Source organism: Canis lupus, chromosome 14 (assembly GCF_048164855.1).
Source record: "Canis lupus baileyi chromosome 14, mCanLup2.hap1, whole genome shotgun sequence".
Lineage (NCBI taxonomy): Eukaryota > Metazoa > Chordata > Mammalia > Carnivora > Canidae > Canis > Canis lupus.
In genome coordinates this window covers 1,740,600-1,767,761 of record NC_132851.1, presented here as the reverse complement: position 1 = coordinate 1,767,761, position 27,162 = coordinate 1,740,600, and the positions used below count along the sequence as shown (strand labels likewise).

Below are 27,162 nucleotides of genomic sequence, written 5' to 3'. Positions count from 1 at the left end.
TGGAAGCACTCGTGCTTTGGATCTGGCTCACAGCGACCCGACTCTCCCGCTCTCCCCAGTACCCTAGTACTTCCGCTCTCCCCAGTACCCCAGTACCCCAACTCTCCCCAGTACCCCAACTCTCCCACTCTCCCCAGTTCCCCAACTCTCTCACTCTCCCCAGTACCCCGGTGCATAAAGAGGAGGCGCTCACACAGTGATAGGTCACAGGTGAGTGGCTACTGATGCCTGCACAGGTGATTGGCCGCTGATGCCTGCTCCCCGCAGGCCTCTCTGGGCCTGTGGGTCCGGGTGGGGGTGCTGGCCTCCCGGGCTGGGGTCCAAAACACCCTGACCCCAATGCGATGACCATGAGCAGCTCCTGCAGCCCTTCCACAGCCCCACGAGGTGAGGGCAGCCCCCTAAGACCCCATCTAGGGAAGGAGGCTGCAGCTGGAGTTCGACAGCTCCCCCGGGACCCCCGCTCCCCTGTAAGGCCTGTGCTATGCAGGGATGCAGGGAGACCCAATATATGACCTTTCCAGCCCGTCCTAGACGCATGGACCCCGACAGGGGTGATACCCCCCGCCCCACCCTGTGGTCAGGGGAGGACGGTCAGGGCCTGCTGGGTCCCCCTGGCCTGTGAGCAGGCTTGCTCTTCACGCACTGGAACGTGGAGTCCCTCGTGCTCCCCCCAGACCCCCCTCAGGCTATTCACCCATCCTTGCCCTCAGGATGGGGAGTTTGGTCGCACTCTTGCTGGCATCAGGTTTTAATTTTGATGAAGTCCAGTCCGTTGCTTTCTCCCCCTGGTTGTTGTGTTTGTGGAATCTAAGAGAAACCTTCGATATCCCCCGGGCTGGGAGACATCACCCCGAGCATCAGATCGGCAGTTCACCAGAGCCTCCTGGGTCCCCCACCCGTGTGCTCCTGATACCAGAGTGGGAGCGCTCTGTGATCCCAGCATGACAGTGTGTCCTGGGACAGTGGCTAGGAAGGTGGACTGTAGGTGGGCGAGTGACAGACAGGCAGTGAGGGCCTATATGTGATGTTCCAGCCCAGCCTGTGCCCCTTGGGGTTATGGGGTTGTCTCCAGCTCTGGTCAGACAGAGGGGGACCTGCCCATAGGGAGCACCCTGACCCATGTGTCCTCGGAAGGTTTTCATGCACCGTCATTCTTGGATGTGTTTGGATTGCAGCACCATGCAGGAGGACTCGGAGACCCTGCTGGCCTTGCAAAGGGCCAATATCATGGCCCAGTACCATCAGGTGAGGGCCAGAAGGGACCATAGACACTACACACCCACGAGAGGGGGGAACCATACCTGCAAGAGCAGGGGAGGCCCAGGAGAGGATCAGAGCCAAGGATGAGCCAGGTCAGCCCAGACAAGGACTATAGTCACCAGGAACAAGTGAAACCCTGGGGATGGTCCCGGTGTCAGTAGTAACTAAGAGTCCATCCTGGATCCTAGTCATTGGTAGCTGAGGAGCCCAGTCACCAGGTATGGTGAGACCCAGGTGGGGACCACAGTCACCAGGTCCAGATGAAGTCCACAGCTACCATGTGCAGGTGAGGCCCAGGTGGGGACCAGAGTCACCAGGTCCAGGTGAGGTCAAGGTGGAGACCACAGTCACCAGGTCCAGGTGAAGCCAAGGTGGGGACTACAGTTGCCAGGTCCACATGAGGCCCAGATGGGGACCAGAGTCACTAGGCCCAGGTGAGGCCCAGTGGGGACTAGAGCCACCAGGTCTGGGTGAGGCCCATGTGGGGAACACACTCACTAGATCCAGGTGAGGCACAGGTGAGGAACACAGTCACCATGTCCAGGTAAGTCCAAGCAGAGGACAAGAGTCACTAGGCCCAGGTGAGGCCCAGGTGGGGACCAGAGTCACCAGGTACAGGTGAGGCCAGGTGAAGACCAAAGTTAACAGATCCAGGTGTGTCCCAGGTGGGGAACAGAGAAATCTTGTCCTGATGATGCCTAGATAGGTACCAGAGACACCGAGTCCAGGTGAGGCCCAGGTGGGGACCAGTTACCAGATCCAGGTGAGGCCAAGCTGAGGACCAGAGTCACCAGGTCCCGGTAAGACTCAGGTGAGGCCCAGGTGGGGATCAGAGTCATCAGGTCCAGGTGAGGCCCAGGTGGGGACCACAGTCACCAGGTCCAGGTGGGGACCAGAGTCACCGGGGCCAGGTGAGGCACAGATGGTGACCAGAGTCACCAGGTCCAGGTGAGGACCAGGTAAGGACCAGATTCACCAGGTCCAAGTGAGGCCCGCATGTTTACCTAAGCCACCAGGTATGGGTGAGGCTCTGGTGGGGACCAGAATCACCAGGTCCAGGTGAGGTGCAGGTGGCAACCACCCTCACCAGGTCCAGGTGAGGCCCTGGTGGGGACCAGAGTCATCAGGTACATGAGTAGCTAGAAACACTACAGCCACCAGGTCCACATGAGGTCCATGTGGGAACGAGAGTCACCAGTTACAGGTGAGGCTCAGGTGGGGACCAGATTCACCAGGTCCAGGTGAGACCCAGGTGGGAACCAGTGTCACCATGTCCAGGTGTGGCCCAGGTGAAGACCAGAGTTAACAAGTCCAGGTGGTCCCAGTTAGGGAACAGTGTAACCATGTTCTGATGCTACCCAGGTGGGTACCAGAGACACCAGGTCCAGGTGAGGCCCAGGTGGGGACCAGAGACATGAGGTCCAGGTGAGGTCCTGGTGGGATCCACAGTCACCAGGTCAGGTGAGGCCATGCTGAGGATCAGAGTCACCAGTTCCAGGTGAGGCCCATGTGGGGCCAGAGTCACCTGGTACAGAAGAGGCCAAAGTGAGGACCAGAGTTACCAGGTCCAGGTGAGTCCCAGTGGGGAATAGAGTAACCATGTCCTGATAATGCCCAGGGAGGGACCAGAGTCACCAGGTCCAGATGAGGCCCAGGTGGGGAGCATATTCACTAGGTCCAGGTGAGGCCCAGTTGAGGACCAGAGTCACCAGTTCTGGTTGAGGCCCAGAGGGGTACCAGAATCACCTGGTCCAGGTGACATCCAGATGAGGACCAGAGTCAGCAGGTCAGGGTGAGGCCCAAAGGGGTTCCAGAGTCATCATGTCCAGGTGAGGCTCAGGTGTGGAACAGAGTAACCAGGCCCCAATGATGCCCAGGTGAGAACCAGGTCTGGGTGAGGCCCAGATAGGATCAGAGTCACCAGTTTCAGGTGAGGCCAAGAAGGAGTCCACAACAATCAGGTCCAGGTGAGGCCCAGGTGGGGACCAAAGTCACCAGGACTGGGTGAGGCCCATATGGGGACCAGATTCACCAGGTCCAGGTGAGGCCCAGGTGAGGACCAAAGTTAAATGTTCCAGAGTCTCACTTGGGAAACAGAGTAACCATATCCCAATGATGCCCAGGTGGGTACAAGAGTCACCAGGTCCAGGTGAAGCGCACGTGAGGACCAGAGTCACCAGGTCCAGGTGATACCTAGGAGGGGACCAGAATCACCAGGTCCAGGTGAGGCCCAGGTGGAACAGAGTCACCTAGTCTGGGTGAGGCCCAGGTGGGGACAAAAGTCATAAGACCAGTTGAGGTCCAGGTGGGAACACAGTCACCTGGTCCAGGTGAGATCAAGCTAAGTACCAGGGGCACCAGGTCCAGCTGAGGCCCAGTTGGGGACTGGAGTGACCAAGTATAGGTTACGTTAGATGGTACCACAGTCATAAGAATGCAGCTAGTAGAAAGCTGGCTTCTAGGGATGCTTCCTTGTGAGAGCTGAGCTGAGGGCAGGACCCTCCCACATCCTGACTGCCTGTAGACATAGCTCCTAACATAATGTTAGGAGCTGGAAGATGTTGGGTCAAAAGCATGTGGAAGTGTCAGGCCTGTACTCACGTGTATCTGCGTTCAACATAGCGATGTCGAACGGCCTTGTTCAATTAGAGAGATGCTACGTTCTAACTCCCATAAATGAGAGGCTAGCAGACATCTGCCTCCAAGGCTTACACACTTCCAAGAGTTGAGCTTATGGCCTATACCTCCCACATCCTGCCTGCATGTACACTTCACTTCTAAGAGGCCTAGGTTCGATGCGTGACAGAAGTGGTGTGAGAGGAAAATGGAAGGTGCAGGCCCACAAGCCTAGTGTCTCCAAGCTCAATCCAGTGATTCCCGAGGAATTCCTCTCTTAGATTGGTGCTACATACTAACTTCCATCCATGAGAAGCTAGGTGAACACAGTGTTCAAGGGTAACTTGCTTCTGAGAGCTGAGCTGGCATGCAGTCCCTCACTGTTCCACACTGCCTGCAGTTTGAGTTTCGAACATCCTCACTAGAGATGTTTGTCAGAAGCTCATGGGAATCAAGTGGAAAAATGCTGGCTTCAAATGTGTGTCTCCAGGTGCTGAAGAGTGTTATGCAGGGAAACTCCCTACGTAGAATGATGGATGCTACGTTCTCACTGCAGTAAGAACACAGCTTGTTGAAAGCTGGCCACTATGCATGAATCCTTGGGTGAGCTGACCACAAGGCAGGACCCTCCCACATTCTGACTGCCTGTAGACATATCACCTAACATCCTTATGTTAGGACCTGGAAGACGTTGCGTGGAAAGCATGTGGAAGTGTCAGGCCTGTACTCACATGTATCTGCGTTCAACAGGTCGATGTCCAACAGCCTTGTTCAATTAAAGTGGTGCTAATTTCTAACTCCCATAAATGAGTGGCTAGCAGATATCTGCCTCCAAGGCTTACACACTTCCGAGAGTTGAGCTTATGGCCTATACCTCCCACATCATGACTGCATGTACACTTTGCTTCTAACAGGCCTAGGTTCGATGCGTGACAGATGTGGAACTTTTCAGGGACCTCTCTTTTTACATACTTTTTGCTTATCTCCTCTAGAAGGGGAGGAGGGCGGGGGGTGGGGGTGAATGGGTCACAAATCAGGTCTTAACTGCTACCAAAAGATTGGGATCATCCCCTGCATATTTTCAGACCATAACACTTTGAAACTAGAACTAAATCACAAAAGAAGTTTGGAAGGATTTCAAACACATGGAGGTTAAGGACCATCCTGCTCAAAGATGAAAGGATCAACCAGGAAATTAGGGAAGAATTAAAAAGATTAATGGACACTAATGAGAATGAAGATACAACCGTTCAATATCTTTGGGATACAGAAAGCAGTCCTGAGGGGGAAATACATTGCAGTACAAGCATCCATCCCAAAACTGGAAAGAACCCAAATACAAAAGCTAACCTTGCACCTAAAGGAGTTGGAGAAAAAACAGCAAATAAATCCTAACCACAGCAGAAGAAAATTAATAAAGATTCAAGCAGAACTCAATGAAATAGAGACCAGAAAACCTGTGGTACAGATTAACAAAACCAGGAATTGGTTCTTTGGAAGAATTAATAAGATAGATAAACCATTAGCCAGCCTTATTAAAAAGAAGAGAGAAAAGATTCAAATTAATAAAATCATGAATGAGAAAGGAGAGATCACCACCAACACCAAGGAAATACAAACGATTTTAAAACTTATTATGAGTAGCTTTGTGCCAATAAATTAGGCAATCTAGAAGAAATGGACACATTTCTGAAAAACAACAAACTACCAAAACTGGAACAGGAAGAAATAGAAAACCTGAACAGACCAATAACCCGGGAGGAAATTGAAGCAGTCATCAAAAACCTCCCAAGACACAAAAGTCCAGGGCCAGATGGCTTTCCAGGGGAATTCTATCAAACATTTAAAGAAGAAACCATATTTATTTTACTAAAGCTGTTCGGAAAGATAGAAAGAGATGGAATACTTCCAAACTTATTCTTTAAGGCCAGCATCACCTTCATTCCAAAACCAAAGACCCCACCAAAAAGGAGAATTACAAACCAATATCCCTGATGGGCACAGATGCAAAAATTTTCAACAAGATACTAGCCAATAGGATCATTGGAAGATTAAGATACATTAAGAAAATTATTCACCATGACCAAGTGGGATTTATCCCTGAAATGCAAAGCTGGTTCAACACTCATAAAGCAATCAATGTGACTGATCATATCAGCAAGAGAAAAAAACAAGAACCATATGATCCTTACAATAGATGCAGAGAAAGCATTTGACAAAATACAGCATCCGTTCCTGATCAAAACTTTTGAGAGTGTAGGGAGAGAGGGAACATTCTTCAGCATCTTAAAAGCCATCTACAAAAAGCCCACAGCAAATATCATTCTCAATGGGGAAACACTGGAAGCCTTTCCCCGAAGATTGGGAACAGGACAGGGATGAGCACTCTCACTACTGCTATTCTACAGAGTAGTAGAAGTCCTTGCCTCAGCAATCAGGCAACAAAAAGAAATAAAGGGCATTGAAACTGGCAAAGAAGAAGTCAAATTCTCCCTCTTTGCAGATACAGTATCAGTACCTAGAAAATGCAAAAGACTACACCCCAAGATTGCTAGAACTTGTACAGCAATTAGGCAGTGTGGCAGGAAACAAAATCGATGCCCAGAAATCAGCGGCATGTCTATACACTAGCAATGACTCTGAAGAAAGAGAAATTAAGGAGTCAATCCCATTTACAATTGTACCCAAAAGCATAAGATATATAGGAATAAACCTAACCAGAGAGGTAAAGATTCTATACCCTAAAAAATACAGAATACTTCTGAAAGAAATTGAGGAAGAGTCAAAGGGATGGAAAAATATTCCATGGTCATGGATTGGAAGAATTAATATTGTGAAAATCTCCATGCTACCCGGGGCAATTTACACATTTAATGCAAACCCTATCAAAATACCATGGACTTTCTTCAGAAAGTTGGAACAAATTATCTTAAGATTAGTGTGGAAACAGAAAAGACCCCAAATAGCCAGGGGAATATTAAAAAAGAAAACCATAGTTGGGGGCATCACAATGCCAGATTTCATGTTGTACTACAAGCTGTGGTCATCAAGACAGTGTGGTACTGGCACAAAAACAGACACATAGATCAATGGAACAGATTAGAGAATCCAGAAGTGGACCCTGAACTTTATGGTCAACTAATATTCGATAAAGGAGGAAAGACTATCCATTGGAAGAAAGACAGTCTCTTCAATAAATGGTGCTGGGAAAATTGGACATCCACATGCAGAAGAATGAAACTAGACCACTCTCTTTCACCATACACAAAGATAAACTCAAAATGGATGAAAGATCTAAATGTGAGACAAGAATCCATCAAAATCCTAGAGGAGAACACAGGCAACACCCTTTTTGAACTTGGTCACAGCAACTTCTTGCAAGATATCTATGAAGGCAATGAAACTAAAGCAAAAATGAACTATTGGGACTTCATCAAGATTAGAAGCATTTGCACAGCAAAAGAAACAGTCAACAAAACTAAAAGCCTATAGAATGGGAGTTCTGATTTGTAAATGAACTATCAGATAAAGGGCTAGTATCCAAGATCTTTAAAGAACTTACCTAACTCAACAGGAAAGAAACAAACAATCCCATCATGAAATGGGCAAAATACATGAACAGAAATTTCAGAGGAAGACATAGACATGCCCAACGAGCACATGAGAAGAAGAAATGGGTGGGAAATATCAGAAAGGGAGACAGAATATGAGAGACTCCTAACTCTGGGAAACGAACTAGGGGTGGTGGAAGGAGAGGAGGGCAGGGGGTGGGGGTGACTGGGTGGTGGGCACTGAGGGGGCACTTGACAGGATGAGCACTGGGTGTTATTCTGTATGTTGGCAAATTGAACACCAATAAAAAATAAATTTATTATTAAAAAAAAGAGAAAATGCTCTGCATCACTGGGCATCAGGGAAATACAAATCAAATCCACAATGAGATACCACCTCACACCAGTGAGAATGGGGCAAATTAACAAGACAGGAAACAACAAATGTTGGAGAGGATGCGGAGAAAGGGGAACCCTCTTGCACTGTTGTTGGGAATGTGAACTGGCACAGCCACACTGGAAAACTGTGGAAGTTCCTCAGAGTTAAAAATAGATCTGCCCTACGACCCAGCAATTGCACTGCTGGTGATTTACCCCAAAGATACAGATGCAGTGAAACGCCAGAACACCTGCACCCCGATGTTTCTAGCAGCAATGTCCACAATAGCCAAACTGTGGAAGGAGCCTCGGTGTCCATCGAAAGATGATGGATAAAGAAGATGTGGTTTTTGTATACAATGGAATATTACTCAGCCATTAGAAACGACAAATACCCACCATTTGCTTCAATGTGGATGGAACTGGAGGGTATTATGCTGAGTGAAATGAGTCAATCGGAAAAGGACAAACATTATATGGTCTCATTCATTTGGGGAATATAAAAATTAGTAAAAGCGAATAAAGGGAAAGGAGAGAAAATGAGTGAAAATATCAGTGAGGGTAACAAAACATGAGAGACACCTAACTGTGGTAAATGAACAAGGGGTAGTGGAAGGGGAAGTGGGCGGAGGATTGGGGTGACTGGGTGATGGGCAATGAGAGGAGCACTCGGCGGGATGAGCACTGGGTGTTATGCTATATGTTGGCAAATTGAACTCCAAAAAAAAATTTTAAAAAAAGAATTTATATGCAATCCCCAAGTCTGCTTGAATGATATATGCCACAGTAAAAACTATCCCCAATTTAAACAAGAAAATTCAGAGTATACATAACAAATATTATCTTAGAGATGAAATGCATCATTTCGGTATAGAATTGAATCAAAAGAGATCTGAAATAGATTCAGAGACCTACATGAAGGGAACATATGGAAAGTGCTAGAGGAAAATGCTACAGTTTCCTAGACTGGAAGAAACACCAGCAACTGGTTATGCTACTGGCACAGGTGGAAAGAGAGGTCATATTTTTCTAATAGATTTAAGTAGTCAAAGGCACTGAACATTCCAGTAGATTAAGGAAATGTAAAACCCATTTTTTTAACCTTGGTAGAAATTATTACAGAGTTCTGAGAGAGGAATTGCTAAAGGAATTGGTCATAAAGAGTGACAGAACCATTAGCCACATTTCTGGGCCATACAGAAGACATTTCCTTTAACTACACTCCTGAAAAGAATTAACGTGTGGGGATTTCAATTGAAATGGAGCTCTACCAGGGGAATGTGTGTGAGAGTAGGGCAGTTTTTAGGAATTCAGTCCTCTTCTCTCTGTGGAATTAAGAAAAAAGAAATTGCAAGTGACCTGAAATTCAATGAGACAGTGTGCCTATTTCAGTGAAAAAGTTCATCTGGTTCACAATGGAAAATAATTGAAATGAGATTTTTGCTGAAACAAGCAACATTTATAATCACATGAGATATTTAAAAAGAGTGAAGAGAAAAGCATTCTAAATAATTCTAAGAAAATAAGATGTAGCCAAAAAAATCATAGCAATCCTTTCCACGTTCCTGCTTAAGAGCAGGAAGTCAAATTACAGCTAAGAAGGTGACCAAGGCAAGTGTGGACAGGAAAAACTGCTGAGGCCTCTGCTCCTTTCCCAACCGAGGATTCTACAGCCTGGAAGATAGGTGGAGAAGGACAGAAAGGCAGTCAGCCCTGCTGACATCCACCTTTAGAAACACAGATAATGAGACAATTATTTTCTGTCTTCTAGTCTACCCTCCTCCCAGGTCAGAGATCAGAGTTTTAGGTATAAGGAATAGCAGTCCCAAAGTGTTTAGGAATTGTTGATTAGAGTAAGATTTAAGAACAAACAAACCAACCAACCCTCCAAGTCAATTTAACATGATGAAGTTATATACTAAACCAATTCTAAAATATTTTTTTCCCACTGTGCTTAAATGTTATTCCTATTCAGTAGAGGAACAGGGATTAAGAGACCATCCCTTAAATATCAATATTCCTCGGGGCTCTGTGCTGGATCTTATTTTATTCTTTCTCTCCACACTCTGGGCAATGCTATGCAGCCCAGTGCTTCAGCGACCACATACTGATCACCTTCAAATCTATATTCCTCTCTCAGATCTATCTCATGAGCTTTTTTTTTTTTTTTTTTTTATCTCATGAGCTTTAAACACACAGCACACACTTGAAAGCTCTTCATGGATTCTTACAGGCAGCTCAAATTTAGAGAATAAAATAAACTCATTATTTATACTTTCCAGATCCTTTACTAAATTTATAGCTCCTTTGCTGCTGTGTGGAAACCTTGGTTATCAGTGTTTTGTTTCTCCTCCTGGTCCTATACTTGCTTTTCCAATGGATATTTTAAATTAAATGTTTACTTTACTTTTATCTTGTTTGTATATCTTGTAAGCTAACTTAAATCTATTATGGAACAATAATAAATCAATGAACTCATAAAATGAAGTATAAAAGCAAAACACTACAATCAATATGTCAGGGAGGGAGGGCACATGCTCAAGTTGGGATGCTCTCTCCAGGAGATGGCACTCACACTGTATTTTTGCTTTAGGATTTTTACATTGAGAAAAATGTCACAATTTTCTTATATAGATAATGAAGTCGCGGGGGGGAGGAGCAAGATGGCGGAAGAGTAGGGTCCCCAAATCACCTGTCTCCACCAAATTACCTAGAAAACCTTCCAATCATCCTGAAAATCTATGAATTCGGCCTGAGAATTAAAGAGAGAACACCTGGAATGCAACAGTGAGAAGAGTTTGCGCTTCTATCAAGGTCTTCGAAGCACAACATCTCCAAAGAAACGAAAGCTTTAAATGATACACTGGACCAGATGGATTTCACAGATATCTACAGAACTTTACATCCAAACTCAACTGAATACACATTCTTCTCAAGCGCACATGGAACTTTCTCCAGAATAGACCACATATTGGGTCACAAATCGGGTCTGAACCTATACCAAAAGATTGGGATCGTCCCCTGCATATTCTCAGACCATAATGCCTTGAAATTAGAACTAAATCACAACAAGAAGTTTGGAAGGACCTCAAACACGTGGAGGTGAAGGACCATCCTGCTAAAAGATAAAAGGGTCAACCAGGAAATTAAGGAAGAATTAAAAAGATTCATGGAAACTAATGAGAATGAAGATACAACCGTTCAAAATCTTTGGGATGCAGCAAAAGCAGTCCTAAGGGGGAAATACATCGCAATACAAGCATCCATTCAAAAACTGGAAAGAACTCAAATACAAAAGCTAACCTTACACCTGAAGGAGCTAGAGAAAAAACAGCAAATAGATCCTACACCCAAGAGAAGAAGGGAGTTAATAAAGATTCGAGCAGAACTCAACGAAATCGAGACCAGAAGAACTGTGGAACAGATCAACAAAACCAGGAGTTGGTTCTTTGAAAGAATTAACAAGATAGATAAACCATTAGCCAGCCTTATTAAAAAGAAGAGAGAGAAGACTCAAATTAATAAAATCATGAATGAGAAAGGAGAGATCACTACCAACACCAAGGAAATACAAACGATTTTAAAAACATATTATGAACAGCTATACGCCAATACATTAGGCAATCTAGAAGAAATGGACGCATTCCTGGAAAGCCACAAACTACCAAAACTGGAACAGGAAGAAATAGAAAAGCTGAACAGGCCAATAACCAGGGAGGAAATTGAAGCAGTCATCAAAAACCTCCCAAGACACAAGAGTCCAGGGCCAGATGGCTTCCCAGGGGAATTTTATCAAACGTTTAAAGAAGAAACCATACCTATTCTCCTAAAGCTGTTTGGAAAGATAGAAAGAGATGGAGTACTTCCAAATTCGTTCTATGAGGCCAGCATCACCTTAATTCCAAAACCAGACAAAGACCCCACCAAAAAGGAGAATTACAGACCAATATCCCTGATGAACATGGTTGCAAAAATTCTCAACAAGATACTGGCCAATAGGATCCAACAGTACATTAAAAAAATTATTCACCATGACCAAGTAGGATTTATCCCTGGGACACAAGGCTGGTTCAACACCCGTAAAACAATCAATGTGATTCATCATATCAGCAAGAGAAAAACCAAGAACCATATGATCCTCTCAATAGATGCAGAGAAAGCATTTGACAAAATACAGCATCCATTCCTGATCAAAACTCTTCAGAGTGTAGGGATAGAGGGAACATTCCTCGACATCTTAAAAGCCATCTATAAAAAGCCCACAGCAAATATCATTCTCAATGGGGAAGCACTGGGAGCCTTTCCCCTAAGATCAGGAACAAGACAGGGATGTCCACTCTCACCACTGCTGTTCAACATAGTACTGGAAGTCCTAGCCTCAGCAATCAGACAACAAAAAGACATTAAAGGCATTCAAATTGGCAAACAAGAAGTCAAACTCTCCCTCTTCGCCGATGACATGATACTCTACATAGAAAACCCAAAAGTCTCCACCCCAAGATTGCTAGAACTCATACAGCAATTCGGTAGCGTGGCAGGATACAAAATCAATGCCCAGAAGTCAGTGGCATTTCTATACACTAACAATGAGACTGAAGAAAGAGAAATTAAGGAGTCAATCCCATTTACAATTGCACCCAAAAGCATAAGATACCTAGGAATAAACCTAACCAAAGAGGTAAAGGATCTATACCATAAAAACTAGAGAACACTTCTGAAAGAAATTGAGGAAGACACAAAGAGATGGAAAAATATTCCATGCTCATGGATTGGCAGAATTAATATTGTGAAAATGTCAATGTTACCCAGGGCAATATACACATTTAATGCAATCTCTATCAAAATACCATGGACTTTCTTCAGAGAGTTAGAACAAATTATTTTAAGATTTGTGTGGAATCAGAAAAGACCCCAAATAGCCAGGGGAATTTTAAAAAAGAAAACCATATCTGGGGGCATCACAATGCCAGATTTCAGGTTGTACTACAAAGCTGTGGTCATCAAGACAGTGTGGTACTGGCACAAAAACAGACACATAGATCAGTGGAACAGAATAGAGAATCCAGAAGTGGACCCTGAACTTTATGGGCAACTAATATTCGATAAAGGAGGAAAGACTATCCATTGGGAGAAAGACAGTCTCTTCAATAAATGGTGCTGGGAAAATTGGACCTCCACATGCAGAAGAATGAAACTAGACCACTCTCTTTCACCATACACAAAGATAAACTCAAAATGGATGAAAGATCTAAATGTGAGACAAGATTCCATCAAAATCCTAGAGAAGAACACAGGCAACACCCTTTTTGAACTCGGCCATAGTAAATTCTTGCAAGATACATCCACGAAGGCAAAAGAAACAAAAGCAAAAATGAACTATTGGGACTTCATCAAGATAAGAAGCTTTTGCACAGCAAAGGATACAGTCAACAAAACTCAAAGACAACCTACAGAATGGGAGAAGATATTTGCAAATGACATATCAGATAAAGGGCTAGTTTCCAAGATCTATAAAGAACTTATTAAACTCAACACCAAAGAAACAAACAATCCAATCATGAAATGGGCAAAAGACATGAACAGAAATCTCACAGAGGAAGACATAGACATGGCCAACATGCACATGAGAAAATGCTCTGCATCACTCGCCATCAGGGAAATACAAATCAAAACCACAATGAGATACCACCTCACACCAGTGAGAATGGGGAAAATTAACAAGGCAGGAAACAACAACTGTTGGAGAGGATGTGGAGAAAAGGGAACCCTCATACACTGTTGGTGGGAATGTGAACTGGTGCAGCCACTCTGGAAAACTGTGTGGAGGTTCCTCAAACAGTTAAAAATATACCTGCCCTACGACCCAGCAATTGCACTGTTGGGGATTTACCCCAAAGATACAAATGCAATGAAACGCCGGGACACCTGCACCCCGATGTTTATAGCAGCAATGGCCACGATAGCCAAACTGTGGAAGGAGCCTCGGTGTCCAACGGAAGATGTGGTTTATGTATACAATGGAATATTACTCAGCTATTAGAAATGACAAATACCCACCATTTGCTTCAACGTGGATGGAACTGGAGGGTATTATGCTGAGTGAAGTAAGCCAGTCGGAGAAGGACAAACATTATATGTTCTCATTCATTTGGGGAATATAAATAATGGTGAAAGAGAATATAAGGGAAGGGGGAAGAAATGTGTGGGAAATATCAGAAAGGGAGACAGAACGTAAAGACTGCTAACTCTGGGAAACGAACTAGGGGTGGTAGAAGGGGAGGAGGGCGGGGGGTGGGAGTGAATGGGTGACGGGCACTGGGGGTTATTCTGTATGTTAGTAAATTGAACACCTATAAAAAATAAATTAAAAAAAAATGAAGTCAAAGCAACATTGATGTTTCATGTTCTGCCATTTTTAGGATGGTCCTCTGGGCTACCAGGACTTTACCTAATAATTTCTTATGTTTATTTTACAGATGTTGGTAGAGTTTGGGAGTGAAAGTGCTAGAAGGAATAAAATTTTGGGTGAGGAAGAATTTGTGATACAAGGTGAAAGAAAGGACACATCTAAAAGCTCTTCCAACAAATAGAAGGTCATAGTCTTATTATCACAGGGTGGGAAGCATACAAGCAGAGAAGCAAAAGGGAAGATAGAGATTTAGGTAGAGGAAGCTAACAAGTGAATATATATCTAGGGCTATCTGAAAAAAATGAAGTGGCAAACCCATAATTTAAAAGGAGTTACATAATATAGTCTTGGTACTTTATTTATAAGATGTGTGATCATGGGGAAGGTTTGTTTTGTTTCCTCTCTGGGCATTGAGCTGGATAATCTTTATGGACACTACAATTTTAAAATTCTACAACTGCCATATAGAACTACATAGTAAGGGGGAAAGTAATTGCAAGTTTAACTGGTGAAAGATATAGGTTGAGATGGTTTTCATTCCTTATGAAAAGCTAACTTACTGGCTCTTGCACAGAACTAGTTTGTAGATGGATTGTAACTCTGGCTCACTATTATTAACCCTGGCTTCTGATTTGGTTCACTGGGGAGAATTCTGAATAATAGCAAGGGCTCCACCCAGACCAACTCAACAGAAGGGTGTCAGTGGTTGTTAATAAGTGCTCTGTGCAATTCTAGGGCACAGAAAAGATTAAGAACCACTGATCTAGACAACCAGGAAGATAATAAATGTAAAAACCTTTACTGGAGATAAACAACATTCTTAACTCTAGGGAAAGATGTAGGCATAATCCTGGGTGGGGGGGAGGGGGAGAGGGAGACACAAAAGAAAAAAATGAAAAAGAAGAAAGAGAGTGTAGAAGATACAGACTATAAATCTGGGAAGAAGACAGAAAAATAGAGTGTCACCTGTGGGGATCCTGCTAATTCTACTTGTCACTGCATCTAGAAAATTTAATGAAGACAATTGCTCCATTGAAAAAAGAAGAAACAGTGACTCTGTGGTCACTGTTGAGAAATGAAAATCCTGAATGTGGATAACTGTTGGGAGTAAGAAATAACACAATCATGTTTTTATAACTTACATCATGCTATCTAGACTATCTTTTCTCCTCTACCCAGATGGTAAGGGCAAAGTTTAAGGAATCTCTGCTGACTGTGGAGGCCAGGGAAAAATTAAGGCCATCCCACCTAAAGTTTAGTATTAGCACAAGTACAGCCATCTTAGGCCCCTGTGAATAAGAGCTGAACTTTATGGGAAAAACTGCAGGGAATCCCATATCAGAAAGAAAACAGAGCTCAGAATTGCCCTAGGCAGAGAATCCCATATCAGAAAAACAACAGAGCCCACCCCATGGTAGAAAGTCCCATATTAGAATGAGAAGAGAGCTCAATGCCCTTGAAAGCCCCCTATCAGAATGTAAACAGAACTTGAGAAATTCCTCCACCCCTTCTGAAAATCCCCTAGACCAGCCTATAAAAAAACCCAGCTGTAACCCACTTCTGGGTCCAAGTCCCTGCTCTGCTGTGTCGGGTATACCTGGACCCAAGCTCGAGCATCAGAGTTGGCTCCTTGGTGGTTTCTCAGATTCGCAATCTTGGGCACAACACTGACAGTATGCTTCTATGATCTCTTCTTTGTTGTATTTTTTATTGAATTAGGTTGCAAGTGACTATTATGGTTCTCTACTTGATTTTAGTGCTTTGTCCCAAATAAGTCTGCCTTGCTCTTTTTTTTTTTTTTTTTTTTTTTTTTTTTTGAGTATAAAAATCATTCTAATATCCTTTTCTATCATATTGCTTGGCTCAATTTTGGGTAGAGAGAAACTATTTGTTGCTTGGGTCATTGTACTTAGAAGCACTAACAACAACAAAAAAGTCATGTGTATTTGTTTCTTTGTAAACATGAGATTGCTACTGTTGGGGAAATTACAGACTAGAAAGTTTATACTTGAATGAGAATGCAGAGGAAATCCATAATGATCTCTCAGAGAAAACTACATATAATAAAAATTTCATTTAAACCACACTCATGGGGCTTCTGGGTGGTTCAGTGGTTGAGCATCTGCCTTCAGCTCAGGTCGTGATTCTGGGTTCCTGGGACTGAGTCCTACATTGGGGTCCCCACAGGGAGTCTGCTTTTCACTTTGCCTATGTCTGTCTCTGCCTCTCTGTGTCTCTCATGAACAAAATCTTTTAAAAAAAATAATAAAGCACTCACACACACGAGTTTTATATGTAATTTTAAGGGATTCATTATCATTTTGAGGCCCATGCATGGTTTTTTATTGGGCCCTGGGTCTCAGAATATAAACAATAGGAATCTGGATTGGACAGATTGCTGTCTTTGACTTGCTAAATGAGTATACACTTACATGGCTTTGTAGGTATGAGTGAATTTCTCTTGAAAGACACAGAGGTAGACTTGGGCAAAAGAAAAAAATATCCCCTGTTCTTGGTAAGATGATGCACCATCATGAAGTTTTCAGGATTCCCTAAATTATAATTTTAATTCAATTCAATAAAAATCCAGCAAATAGTTTATGGATTTGACAAATTGGTTCTAAAGTTTATATTAAAAAACTCAAAAGTAGCCATGAAAACACTAAAAGGTAAAATTATGAGATGGACTAGCTCTACATTAAAACACACTCCAGGGAACCCTGGGTGGCGCAGCGGTTTAGCACCTGCCTTTGGCCCAGGGCGCGATCCTGGAGACCCGGGATCGAATCCCACGTCAGGCTCCCGGTACATGGAGCCTGCTTCTCCCTCTGCCTGTGTCTCTGCCTCTCTCTCTCTCTCTCTCTCTTTGTGTGTGTGACTATCATAAAACACACACACACACACACACACTCCAAAGTCACCATAATTAAATCAATCCGGTACTGCCTCTTGAATAGACAAGCAGACTAAAGGAATAGAACTAGAAAAAAAATCCAAAACTAGACATAGCACATATGAAATTAGTATAAGATAAAAGTGGCATCTCAAATTACCACAGGAAAGATGGATTTTATAGTAAATGGTGTTGAGACAATTGGGTAACAAAATAAAGAACAAAATCAGATTTTAGACTTTATGCTATACACAAGAATAAGCTGCTATACTAATCTAAACATACTGTACACAAGAATAAATGGAACAGGGATAATAATAGATAACCATACAAATAATAGAAGCAAACACAGGTAGATTATTCTGTTAACCTCAGTATTGGGAAAGCCTTTTAAAAATATTCAGAATCTAGAGGAAATAAATAAGTTGATACATTTGACTACACAAAAATAAAATTATTTGCATGCAAAGAATACCTCTAACAAATTAAAGGACAACTGAGGCTTTTGCATGTAAGGAGCTTGGAAATTGCCACCCCGTCCTAACAAGTAAAAGCTGAACAGGCTGAAAAATCAATTCTTGAATTCTTAAGAGAAGTGAGGACACAGGTCAAATCCCCAAACTGAAAAGACAGGTGAATACAAGGAGTCCTAGCTCACTGGAACAGACTCATGACACTAAGTTTTCTTAACAAGCCCTGCCCTCAGGAGAAACTAGTTAACCGGAGGCTATCTTGCTGGGATGTTATCAGAGACTAACTAATGTGGGGGAAGGAAAATACTCCAGCCTACTCCAGTCAGCCTCTTCCACCTAAAAGGGGGGGGGGGGAAACTCTGAAAAATACTTGTGAAGTTCATAGTCCAGAGGTTATAGGCTCACTAAAAGATTGAGACTTAATCATAGGAGTATAGAATGCCTCCTTTTCCCCCACACTTTTCTACCACAATACTAAAGGACTATTTATAGTAGTTCCTTTTATTCGGTACACATATCCAGCTATTAGGAAATAACTACATGGGCTCCTGGGTGGCTCAATCAGTTAAGCATCTGCTTTCAACTTAGGTCATAATCTGAGGGTCCTGGGATCAAGCTCCATGTCTGGCTTCCTGTTCATCAGGGAGTCTGCTTCTCTCTCTCTCTCTTGCTAACCCCCACCTCATGCTCTCTCTCTCTCTTTCTCAAACTAATAAATAAAATCTTTTTTTAAAAATATAAGACAATCAAAAGGCAAAAAATACAGTTTCAAGAGAAAGAGCAAGCATTAGAACCAGTCATGGAATTAAAGCAACTATGGGAATCTAAAACAAGTATGGGAATTTAAAACAACCATTATTAAAATACTAAAGGCTCTAATGAACAAAGGAGACAGCATGCAAGAACAGATGGCACTATAAGAGATGGAAATCTTGAGAAAGAACCAAAAAGAATTGCTAGAGGTTAAAAAACAAAACAAAACAAAAAACACTGAAAGAGAAATGAAGAGTGCCTTTGGTGGACTTATAAACAGATTGGACATGGCTGAAGAAAGAATCTCTGAGCTTAAGGATATCTTTTTTTCTTTTAATTGAAGTTTGATTTGCCAACATATAGTTTAATACCCAGTGCTCATCCCATCAAGTGTCCTCCTCAGTGCCTGTCACCCAGTTATCCCATTCCCCCTCCTGCCTCCCCTTCCACAACCTTTTGTTCATTTCCCAGAGTTAGGAGTCTCTTATGGTTTGTCTCCCTCTCTATTTTTTCCCACTCATTTCCCCTCCTTTCTGAGCTTAAGGATATCTTTATAGGAACCTTCAAAACTTCAAACCAAAGAAAATAAAGACTGTAAAGAGATAAAACAGAATATCCAAGGGCTGTGGGACAAGTACAAAGGTGTAATGTTCAAGTAATGAGAATACCAGAAGGAGAAGAAGGGAGAAAGAAACAAATGAAATATTTGAAATAATAATGAATTTCTCCATATTAATATTAGACATCCAGCCACAAATCCAGGAATCTCAGAGAACACCAAACAATAAATGTAAAAATAATAACAGTAATAAAAGCTACATTTAGGAATATTATACTCAAACTACAGAAAATCAAGGGTAAGGAAAAAAAAATCTTGAGAGAAGCTACAGGGAGAAAAATACCTTACCTACAAAGGAACCAAGATGAGAATTATATCAGATATTTACTTAGAAAACATGCAAGCAAGAAGAGAGTGTAGTGAAATATGAAAATATTGAGAAGAAACCCCCTTACTAGCCTAGAATTCTATACTCTGTGACATTATCCTTTGAAAGTGAAGGAAAAATAAAGACCTTGTCAAACAACAACAAAAAAAAAAAAAAAAAAAAAAGGAGGGAATTTGTTGCCAGTAAGCCTGCCTTGCAAGAAATCTTAAAGATCTTTAGGAGAGGTGAAATGATATAGGTCAAAACTTGATTTAAAGAAAGGAAGAGCATCAAAGAATGAATAAGGGAATAAAAGTTTTTCTTATTCTTCTTCAGCTAACAAACAAGAGTTTTGTTTTTGTTTTGGTTTTGGTTTTTTGGTTTTTTTGGTTTTTTTTTTTTAAAGAGAGAGTGAAACAAAATCTTTTATTTTTCTTATTTCTAACTAATCCAAAAGATTATTGTTTTTCAAAGTAACAACAGCAATAGTATGTCGGGTTGTTACAGCACATGGATGAATAACATGAATGACAGCGGTGTCGGGGGCTGGGGAGACGACCAGGGACGCTGGTTGTAAGCATCCGCACTTCCTATGAAGCAGAGTTACTTGAAAGGGGCTCAGGCTAGCTGTAAATATATATTGCAACTGCTAAAATATTTTTCAAGGAAGTATAAATGATATGCTAAATAGAAATTGAAATTAAATAAGATGTTCAGTTAAACTAGAGAAGGCAGAAACAGGGAAAGACTTTTTTTCTTTTCTTTTCTCTTTTCTTTTCTTTTCTTTTCTTTTCTTTTCTTTCCTTTCCTTTCCTTTCCTTTCCTTTCCTTTCTTTTCTTTTCTTTTCTTTTCTTTTCTTTTCTTTTCTTTTCTTTTTTCTTCTCTTTCTTAAAGTAGGCTCCACGACCAATGTGGGGCTTGAATTCATCACCCTGAGATCCAAAGTCCCGTGCTCTCCAGACTGAGTCAGTCAGGCACCCTGGAAAAGATTTTTTTTTTAAAGGAACAAATGCAATGAATGAAAAACGGTTGCAAACATGCTATATATTAACCTATAATCTTCTCAAGCTCTCATGGAACAGTCATCAAAATAAACCACATTCTGAGCCATAGAACACATCTCAGCAACTTTAAAAGGATAGAAATAATACAAAACATGGTCTCAAATCACAGTGAAATTAAGCTAGACATCAATAACAGAAAGTTAGATAATCCCAAAATATTTGGAGATTAAACAATACACATGTAAAGGACAAATGGTTAAAAGAACATCTCAAGAAAAACTCTTAAATGTTTTAACTAAATAGAGGTTAATATCCAAGTTGTCAAAATGTGTAGATATCAACAAACAGATTCCAAAGTTTGTTAAGGAAAGGCAAAAGAGGGACGCCCGGGTGGCTCAGCCGTGCAGCGCCTGCCTTCGGCCCCCAACATGACCCCGGTGTCCTGGGATGGACTCCTCATCAGGTCCCTGCAGGGAGCCTGCTTCTCCCTCCACCTGTGTCTCTGCTTCTCTCTCTCTCTCTGTGTCATCAATCAATCAATCTTTTTTAAAAAAAGGAAAGGCAAAAAGACTCAATAGCTAACAGAATACTGAAGAACAACAAAATCTAAGCACTGATTCTACCCAACTTTAAAACTCTGTATAAAGCTACAGTAATGCAGGCAGTGTGGTGTTGATGAAACAGGAGACAAATAGATTAATGGAGCCAAATACAGAGCCCTGAAATAGACTCCCACAGAGAGAGTCAATTGATCTTTGATACAAGAGAACAGTTTTTTTTAATTTATTTATTTATTTTTATTTTTATTTATTTTATTTTTTATTTTACTTTTTCAGGTGAGATTTATTTATTTATTTATTTATTTATTTATCTATTATAATAAATTTATTTTTATTGGTGTTCAATTTGCCAACATACAGAATAACACCCAGTGCTAATCCCGTCAAGAGCCCCTCTCAGTGCCCGTCATCCATTCACCCCCACCCCCTGTCCTCGTCCCCTTCCATCACCCCTCTTTGGTTCCCAGAGTTAGGAGTCTTCATGTTCTGTCTCCCTTTCTGATATTTCCTACTCATTTCTTCTCCCTTCCCTTCTATTCCCTTTACTATTATTTATATTCCCCAAATGAATGAGAACATATAATGTTTGTCCTTATCTGATTGACTTATTTCACTCAGCATAATACCCTCCAGTTCCATCCACATTGAAGCAAATGGTGGGTATTTGTCATTTCTAATGACTGAGTAATATTCCATTGTATACATAAACCACATCTTCTTTATCCATTCATCTTTTGATGCACACCGAGGCTCCTTCCACAGTTTGGCTATTGTGGCCATTGCTGCTAGAAACATCGGGGTGCAGGTGTCCCGGCATCTGTATCACTGCATCTGTATCTTTGGGGTAAATCCCCAACAGTGCAATTGCTGGGTCGTAGGGCAGGTCTATTTTTAACTCTTTGTGGAACCTCCACACAGTTTTCCAGAGAGGCTGCACCAGTTCACATTCCCACCAACAGTGCAGGAGGGTTCCCCTTTCTCCACATCCTCTCCAACATTTGTGGTTTCTTGCCTTGTTAATTTTCCCCATTCTCACTGGTGTGAGGTGGGATCTCATTGTGGTTTGGATTTGTATTTACCTGATGGCAAGTGATGCAGAGCATTTTCTCATGTGCATGTTGGCCATGTCTATGTCTTCCTCTGTGAGATTTCTGTTCATGTCTTTTGCCCATTTCATGATTGGATTGTTTATTTCTTTGGTGTTGAGTTTAAAAAGTTCTTTATAGATCTTGGAAACTAGCCCTTTATCTGATACGTCATTTGCAAATATCTTCTCCCATTCTGTAGGATGTCTTTTAGTTTTGTTGATTGTATCATTTGTACCATTTGAATGGTAAATGGTTCTCCAACCTTTTATTTTCAGGCTCTAGGGGTCCTTTTGTCTAAAATGAGCCTCTTGTAGACAGCAAATAGATGGGTCCTGCTTTTTTATCCAGTCTGACACCCTGCGCCTTTTGAGGGGGTCATTAAGCCCGTTCACGTTCAGAGTTACTATCGACAGATATGAGTTTAGTGTCATCATGATATCTATTCAGTCCTTGTTTTTGTGGATTTTTCCACTGAACCTCTTCTTAAAGGGGAATTTTAAGAGTCCCCCTTAAAATATCTTGCAGAGCTGGTTTGGAGGTCACATATTCTTTCAGTTCCTGCCTGTCTTGGAAGCTCTTTATCTCTCCTTCCATTTTGAATGAGAGCCTTGCTGGATAAAGTATTCTTGGTTGCATGTTCTTCTCATTTAGGACCCTAAATATATCCTGTCAGCCCTTTCTGGCCTGCCAGGTCTCTGTGGAGAGGTCTGCTGTTACCCTAATACTCCTCCCCATAAAAGTCAGGGATTTCTTGTGTCTTGCTGCTTTAAGGATCTTCTCTTTATCTTTGAAATTTGCAAGCTTAGCTATTAAATGTCGAGGTGTTGAACGGTTTTTATTGATTTTAGCGGGGGGATCTCTCTATTTCCTGGATTTGAATGCCTGTTTCCCTTCCCAGATTAGGAAAGTTTTCAGCTAGAATTTGTTCAAATACATATTCTGGCCCTCTGGCCCTTTCAGTGCCCTCGGGAACCCCAATTAAAAGTAGGTTTTTCTTCCTCAGGCCGTCGTTTATTTCCCTTAATCTATCCTCATGGTCTTTTAATTGTTTGTCTCTTTTTTCCTCAGTTTCCCTCTTTGCCACCAACTTGTCTTCTATGTCACTCACTCGTTCTTCCACCTCATTAACCCTTGTCGTTAGGACTTCTAGTTTGGATTGCATCTCATTCAATTGATTTTTACTTTCTGCCTGATTGGATCTAAATTCTGCAGTCATGAGTCTATTGAGTCCTTTATGCTTTTTTCTAGAGCCACCAGTAGCTGTATAATAGTGCTTCTGAATTGGCTTTCTGACATTGAATTGTAATCCAGATTTTGTAGCTCTGTGGGAGAGAGGACTGTTTCTGATTCTTTCTTTGGAGGTGAGGTTTTCCTTCTAGTCATTTTGCTCAGTGCAGAGTGGCCAAAAACAAGTTGTATTGGGAAAAGGAGAAAAGAGAGGAGAGAAAGAAGGAAAGAAAAGAGAAAAAGAAAAAAAGAAGAAAAAAGAAAAAAGCAAAGAAAAAGAGAAAGAAAAAGAAAAAAAGGGTGGGGGAAGCAAACAGAAATCAAAAAGCAAAAAAAACAAAAAAGAAAAACCAACCAAACAAACAAACAAACACGGGGGAGTATCTTCTGCTTCTGTGTACTTTAAGTCCCTTGATTTCCCCTGGAACTTTTCAGTCTAGCTGGTCTTCTCGGGGAGGGGCCTGTTGTGCTGATTTTCAGGTGTTAGCACTTGGGGGAGCTGCTGTGCCCCTGCCTGGTGCAGGGCTCAGTGGGGGTTGTTTACCCCGTGAGGCTCCAGGAGGAACAACCGCAGTGGCGGGGCCAGCTCTGGAGCCCTGGAGTCAGCCCCCGCAGTAACTCCAGAGCTCTGGTCTGCAGGGCCTGGAGGCTCCGGGGCGGGGCCGCTGATCTGCTCAGCTCGGGGCAGGAGCGTCCTTGCTGTCCTGGGCCCTCCCGGCCTCTGCCTGTCCCGCGGGGACGCCGGATCCTGGGCTGTGTTCCAGCGCCCTGTGCTCCCGGGCCTGCGCTGTTGGATTTGCGCTCCCAGCCGAGCAGCCCCCTCTTGCAGAGCCACCGCCTGAGCCCCTCCGAGTTCCTCCCGGGTCAATGCGTGCTGCAGTCCTTTAGGGAGCTCGGTGCACTCTCCCTGGTGCGTAGTTGCTCTGTTAGTGTCCCCGGGAGCCTGAGGGCATCCCCACCCTCCTGGGGTCCTGCTCCACCTCCCTGTGAGCGCCTTTCCATCCGGGAAGGTTGGTGAAGCTCCTGCTTCTCTGGGACTGAGCTTTCCTGTCCTGGGGGCACTCGCCCCCCCTTAGCCCGGCTCCTCGCGGGACTCCTCCCCCTTGGATGCCTTTGTTTCTTTAATTCTCCCCACCCCTCGTCCTACCTTGATAGAAGTGGGAACTCTTCTCACTGTAGCATTCCAGCTGTTCTATCTTTAAATCTTAGGCCAAATTCATAGACTTTCAGGATGATTTGAAGGTTATCTAGGTAATTTGGTGGGGACAGGTGATTTGGGGACTCTACTCTTTCGCCATCTTCCCCTCCTCCGAGCAATACTTATTTAATAAAACCAAAGAAACAGAAGAAACAAGCAACATAATAACCATAAGACAAGAAAAAAAGTTTGTTTCAAAATTTTGTTATAGTATAACCATATTATTCTATCAGCACTTTTGGGAAAACAAGAGTTAAGAGGTTAAAAGAAAGTATAATGTAATATATAGTAAGAATAACTTAGCAATCTTTTTTTTAAGAATATTGAGGTCAGAATTTATCATTGTTAATAGTGACCTATATACATTTTCTATTTATCAAACTAGAGGTATTTTAGGGTTATGTAGTATGTTTCTGAATATATTTATAAATCACATTTGATGCCCTCATATCATGTCTCATCAGTGCAGAGGTATATACAAGTTAGTTGACAGAGAGCTACTAGTCAGCTTGGAAATACAAAATCAGAAATTGAAAGTAAAGTTCATCAATCTTCAAAAAACAACTGTGGATATTTCCGCAGCTCTACATAGGGATTTGGGAAATGATTGTTTTATATAAAGGATAGGTATAAGAATTAGCTAATCTTAGAATCACAGAATGTTAAGAGTACAAAGGTTGGCCTAAGTGGTCTGAGTCCATTATGTTGTAATGAGGATAGAGTCCTTATCCAAAATAATGGCTTACCCAAAATCAGAGCCGATTAAGGCAAAGCCCAAATCAAGCCATAAATCCTGCGTTTTGGATAAGTTTCCTTTCCATTCTACTATTATACCACCATATGCCAGTTTCCAGGAGATGGGCTCCTCTGATGCAGGGAACAGTCCCCTCATATAACTGTGCCTGAGCAAAGCCGATCTTGTTTGTCTCTCCTTGTTTCAGTTGCCCTTTCCAGGCCCTCACAAAACCTTTCCTGCTGTGACCCTGCTCATTCCTTCTCTGCTGAAGCTCATCATTCCTTTTATCTGATCCCCCTAAGGAGTCCAAAGTGGCAGCTCACTTGTCTGTTCCATTAACCAGGTAAATGTGTCCAGAAAGAGATTTAAAAAATAAAATTTCCCCCATATATCTGCTTCAGTGTGGCCTTCATAAAGTGGTGTACTACATGGTAAGCAACTGGCATGAAGGTTTATTTGAGAAAACAAAAAAATGTTTATAGACTCCTTTTATTTTTCCAGTTCGTCTGAAAATAACTGAATTAACTTCAGTAGTCAAAATATATGCTCTTATAATTTAGACCACATTATATACTTTATTAAGTAGAAAAGTATTTTTAAGAAAATAGCATCAATTTTTTAAATATTTCATTTATTTATTCATGAGAGACAGAGAGAGAGAGAGAGGGAGGGAGAGAGAGAGGCAGAGACACAGGCAGAGGGAGAAGCAGGCTCCATGCAGGGAGCCTGATGTGGGACTCGATCCTGGATCTCCAGGATCAGGCCCTGGCAGAAGGCGGCGCTAAACCGCTGAGCCACCTGGGCTGCCCAGTAGCATCAATTTTAACCAAAAATATTAATGTATGGGCATATTTGAGAAGATTCATTCATCCTTCTAATCTTTTGTCCAGAAATTAGATCATTAGCCATGTGATCTATTTATAGGGCTGATGAATACACATTATTATAAATACATATTACTTATCACTAGCAATCTACTGAGGATTTCAGTACCAGGAATTCTAAACCAGATATATAAGGAAGGCAGCCTTCTGGCAGCTGAGTGGCAGATATTTATTGCATGGGAGGGCTGACAGTATCTTCCTGAACCCCCGAAAATACATTCCACATATGCACAGATTCTGCCTCGATGATTATTTGATATTCTGTAAACATCAGTGGAAACAAAACTGGGCCCTCACTAAAAGGTTGTGAATCTCTATTCATGGACAGCACATAGAGGGATTCAGCTTTAACATTAACAAAATCATCTAACAAGGTACACCTGCTCCTTTATCTTGCTTATTTTCTCAGCAATGTTTTACTTGGCTAGGATAAAATATATACATACACACACAAACACACAAAGATAGAACAGTAAAGTCATCCAATAATAGAGAAACAAAGGAAGGACAGAATGTCAACAGACATTTTAAAATTTTAGTTGGCACATGTACAAAAAGTCATCGTCCCAGCCATGTATTCTGACCACATGCCTATAATGTGGTCAGAGCAGAAGGCAGAGCCTTCTCTGGGAATGAATCCAGGGCTCCAGTCTACCACTCTATAATTTGGATTAATAATTTATTGTATTATTTGAAAAGGTTGCATAATATACCTAGTCAGCTGAACCATAAAGAATAACACATCCCAAGTTACACATATAGTGTTCGGTGTTAACCATGCAAAATAAGTCCCCACTTTCACCTGCCCATGGTAATACCCATTTGCTTAATGAGAATGTAAAAAGAAGCATCTTTTAACAGGTGATTTGGCAAGAGGTGGTGCAAAGAAGAAAGAGAGAGAAGAGAAGAAATGAGGATGATAAGAAATCAATATGTGTTAGATTCCTGCCATGTGCCAAGCACACTAGGAACATGAAATCTTCACAACAATTCTGTGAAGCAGGTAATAGTACTCCCATTGGAGAGATGAGGAGATAAGATTTAGGAAAGATAAGTAAATTGCCTGTATTAGTTCATCTATTTGGGTAGACTCCAAATTCTTTGTGGGAATGACCAGCTGAGTGGACAAGGAAACATACGAAAAAAAAAGAGAGAGAGAGAGAAAAAAAAAAACTACATAAGAGTTCCAAGACAACATATGA

At 42.2% G+C, this 27,162-nt stretch overlaps 1 long non-coding RNA gene across 1 annotated transcript; it reads left to right on the top strand.

The window, feature by feature from the left end:
• On the top strand, positions 1-27,162 carry LOC140603579 (uncharacterized). The gene is made up of 3 exons (XR_012006509.1): positions 1-210; positions 25,282-25,419; positions 26,822-27,162. It is a non-coding gene; the product is annotated as an uncharacterized lncRNA (long non-coding RNA).